We start from the raw sequence: 4,780 nt of genomic DNA, 5'->3' as shown, positions 1-4,780 counted from the left end.
CGACCAGATGCTTCAAAGGATTCTTTCATAGGGAACTTTTGAAGAACTTTTCTTAAAGAGTTCGTTCAGAAACTTGTGTAGAAACTTTCTTAATGAGCACTCGACAAACGCATTTCGAGAACATACACAAAGTCCCAGCCATGGACCTAGTGTGTCATCATAACTGAGGTCTCTTGCATTTCCCTACAAGTAATCCGATCTCATATGGAGATGTTTAGTGAAGCAGAATGGAAAAAATCGAATGCAAGTACACAAGAACTAGTCTATAACTGTCGTTCGGTATCAGTTTTGCGCAGTGTTAACTGAAACATGGAAATCTAACTCATACGGAGTCCATTTTGGCTCCACAAGTAGTCAAAACATTTGTGTCGACCAGATGCTTCAAAGGATTCTTTCATAGGGAACTTTTGGTGAACTTTTCTTAAGAAGTTCATTCAGAAACTTGTATCGAAACTTTCTTAATGAGCACTCGACAAACGCATTTCGAGAACATACACAAAGTCCCAGCTATGGACCTAGTGCATCGTCATAACTGAGGTCTCTTGCATTTCCCTACAAGTAATCGGATCTCATATGGAGATGTTTAGTGAAGTAGAATGGAAAAAATCGAATGCAACTACACAAGAACTAGTGTGTAACTGTCGTTCGGAATCAGTTTTGCGTAGTGTTAACTGAAACATGGATATCTGACTCATACGGAGTCCGTTTTGGCTCCACAAGTAGTCAAAACGTTTGTGACGACCAGATGCTTCAAAGGATTCTTTCATAGGGAACTTTTGGAGAACTTTTCGGAAGGAGTTCGTTCAGAAACTTGTATAGAAACTTTCTTAATGAGCACTCGACAAACACATTTCGAGAACATACACAAAGTCCCAGCTTGGACCTAGTGCATCATCATAACTGAGGTCTCTTGCATTTCCCTACAAGTAATCAGATCTCATATGGAGATGTTTTGTGAAGTAGAATGGAAAAAATCGAATGCAACTACACAAGAACTAGTCTGTAACTGTCGTTCGGAATCAGTTTTGCGCAGTGTTAACTGAAACATGGATATCTGACTCATACGGAGTCCGTTTTGGCTCCACAAGGAGTCAAAACATTTGTGACGACCAGATGCTTCAAAGGATTATTTCATAGGGAACTTTTGGAGAACTTTTCTTAAGGAGTTCGTTCAGAAACTTGTATAGAATCTTTCTTAATGAGCACTCGACAAACGCATTTTGAGAACATACACAAAATCCCAGCTATGGCCCTAGTGCGTCATCATAACTGAGGTCTCTTGCATTTCCCTACAAGTAATCGGATCTCATATGGAGATGTTTAGTGAAGTAGAATGGAAAAAATCGAATGCAACTACACAAGAACTAGTCTGTAACTGTCGTTCGGAATCAGTTTTGCGCAGTGTTAACTGAAACATGGATATCTGACTCATTGGAGTCCGTTTTGGCTCCACAAGTAGTCAAAACGTTTGACGACCACATGCTTCAAAGGATTCTTTCATAGGGAACTTTTGGAGAACTTTTCTTAAGGAGTTCGTTCAAAAACTTGTATAGAAACTTTCTTAATGAGTACTCGACAAACGCATTTCGAGAACATACACAAAGTCCCAGCTATGGACCTAGTGCATCATCATAACTGAGGTCTCTTGCATTTCCCTACAAGTAATCGGATCTCATATGGAGATGTTTAGTGAAGTAGAATGGAAAAAATCGAATGCAACTACACAAGAACTAGTGTGTAACTGTCGTTCGGAATCAGTTTTGCGCAGTGTTAACTGAAACATGGATATCTGACGCATACGGAGTCCGTTTTGGCTCCACAAGTAGTCAAAACGTTTTTGGCGACCAGATGCTTCAAAGGATTCTTTCATAGGGAACTTTTGAAGAACTTTTCTTAAAGAGTTCGTTCAGAAACTTGTGTAGAAACTTTCTTAATGAGCACTCGACAAACGCATTTCGAGAACATACACAAAGTCCCAGCCATGGACCTAGTGTGTCATCATAACTGAGGTCTCTTGCATTTCCCTACAAGTAATCCGATCTCATATGGAGATGTTTAGTGAAGTAGAATGGAAAAAATCGAATGCAAGTACACAAGAACTAGTCTATAACTGTCGTTCGGAATCAGTTTTGCGCAGTGTTAACTGAAACATGGAAATCTAACTCATACGGAGTCCATTTTGGCTCCACAAGTAGTCAAAACAATTGTGTCGACCAGATGCTTCAAAGGATTCTTTCATAGGGAACTTTTGGAGAACTTTTCTTAAGAAGTTCATTCAGAAACTTGTATAGAAACTTTCTTAATGAGCACTCGACAAACGCATTTCGAGAACATACACAAAGTCCCAGCTATGGACCTAGTGCATCATCATAACTGAGGTCTCTTGCATTTCCCTACAAGTAATCGGATCTCATATGGAGATGTTTAGTGAAGTAGACTGGAAAAAATCGAATGCAACTACACAAGAACTAGTCTGTAACTGTCGTTCGGAATCAGTTTTGTGCAGTGTCAACTGAAACATGGATATCTGACTCATACGGAGTCCGTTTTGGCTCCACAAGTAGTCAAAACGTTTGTGACGACCAGATGCTTCAAAGGATTCTTTCATCGGGAACTTTTGAAGAACTTTTCTTAAAGAGTTCGTTCAGAAACTTGTATCGAAACTTTCTTAATGAGCACTCGACAAACGCATTTCGAGAACATACACAAAGTCCCAGCTATGGACCTAGTGCATCATCATAACTGAGGTCTCTTGCATTTCCCTACAAGTAATCGGATCTCATATGGAGATGTTTAGTGAAGTAGACTGGAAAAAATCGAATGCAACTACACAAGAACTAGTCTGTAACTGTCGTTCGGAATCAGTTTTGTGCAGTGTTAACTGAAACATGGATATCTGACTCATACGGAGTCCGTTTTGGCTCCACAAGTAGTCAAAACGTTTGTGACGACCAGATGCTTCAAAGGATTCTTTCATCGGGAACTTTTGAAGAACTTTTCTTAAAGAGTTCGTTCAGAAACTTGTATCGAAACTTTCTTAATGAGCACTCGACAAACGCATTTCGAGAACATACACAAAGTCCCAGCTATGGACCTAGTGCATCATCATAACTGAGGTCTCTTGCATTTCCCTACAAGTAATCGGATCTCATATGCAGATGTTTAGTGAAGTAGACTGGAAAAAATCGAATGCAACTACAGAAGAACTAGTCTGTAACTGTCGTTCGGAATCAGTTTTGCGTAGTGTTAACTGAAACATGGATATCTGACTCATACGGAGTCCGTTTTGGCTCCACAAGTAGTCAAAACGTTTGTGATGACCAGATTCCTCAAAGGATTCTTTCGTAGGGAACTTTTGGAGAACTTTTCTTAAGGAGTTCGTTCAAAAACTTGTATCGAAACTTTCTTAATGAGCACTCGACAAACGCATTTCGAGAACATACACAAAGTCCCAGCTATGGACCTAGTGCATCATCATAACTGAGGTCTCTTGCATTTCCCTACAAGTAATCGGATCTCATATGGAGATGTTTAGTGAAGTAGAATGGAAAAAATCGAATGCAACTACACAAGAACTAGTGTGTAACTGTCGTTCGGAATCAGTTTTGCGCAGTGTTAACTGAAACATGGATATCTGACTCATACGGAGTCCGTTTTGGCTCCACAAGTAGTCAAAACGTTTGTGACGACCAGATGCTTCAAAGGATTCTTTCATAGGGAACTTTTGGAGAACTTTTGCTGAAGGAGTTCGTTCAGAAACTTGTATAGAAACTTTCTTAATGAGCACTCGACAAACACATTTCGAGAACATACACAAAGTCCCAGCTTGGACCTAGTGCATCATCATAACTGAGGTCTCTTGCATTTCCCTACAAGTAATCAGATCTCATATGGAGATGTTTAGTGAAGTAGAATGGAAAAAATCGAATGCAACTACACAAGAACTAGTCTGTAACTGTCGTTCGGAATCAGTTTTGCGCAGTGTTAACTGAAACATGGATATCTGACTCATACGGAGTCCGTTTTGGCTCCACAAGTAGTCAAACCGTTTGTGACGACCAGATGCTTCAAAGGATTCTTTCATAGGGAACTTTTGGAGAACTTTTCTTAAGGAGTTCGTTCAGAAACTTGTATAGAAACTTTCTTAATGAGCACTCGACAAACACATTTCGAGAACATACACAAAGTCCCAGCTATGGACCTAGTGCATCATCATAACTGAGGTCTCTTGCATTTCCCTACAAGTAATCAGATCTCATATGGAGATGTTTAGTGAAGTAGAATGGAAAAAAATCGAATGCAACTACACAAGAACTAGTCTGTAACTGTCGTTCGGAATCAGTTTTGCGCAGTGTTAACTGCAACATGGATATCTGACTCATACGGAGTCCGTTTTGGCTCCACAAGGAGTCAAAACCTTTGTGACGACCAGATGCTTCAAAGGATTATTTCATAGGGAACTTTTGGAGAACTTTTCTTAAGGAGTTCGTTCAGAAACTTGTATAGAATCTTTCTTAATGAGCACTCGACAAACGCATTTCGAGAACATACACAAAGTCCCAGCTATGGCCCTAGTGCGTCATCATAAATGAGGTCTCTTGCATTTCCCTACAAGTAATCGGATCTCATATGGAGATGTTTAGTGAAGTAGAATGGAAAAAATCGAATGCAACTACACAAGAACTAGTCTGTAACTGTCGTTCGGAATCAGTTTTGCGCAGTGTTAACTGAAACATGGATATCTGACTCATACGGAGTCCGTTTTGGCTCCACAAGTAGT

This window comes from Triticum aestivum, chromosome 5D (assembly GCF_018294505.1).
Source record: "Triticum aestivum cultivar Chinese Spring chromosome 5D, IWGSC CS RefSeq v2.1, whole genome shotgun sequence".
Classification (NCBI taxonomy): Eukaryota; Viridiplantae; Streptophyta; class Magnoliopsida; order Poales; family Poaceae; genus Triticum; species Triticum aestivum.
This window is presented reverse-complemented; position numbering follows the sequence as displayed.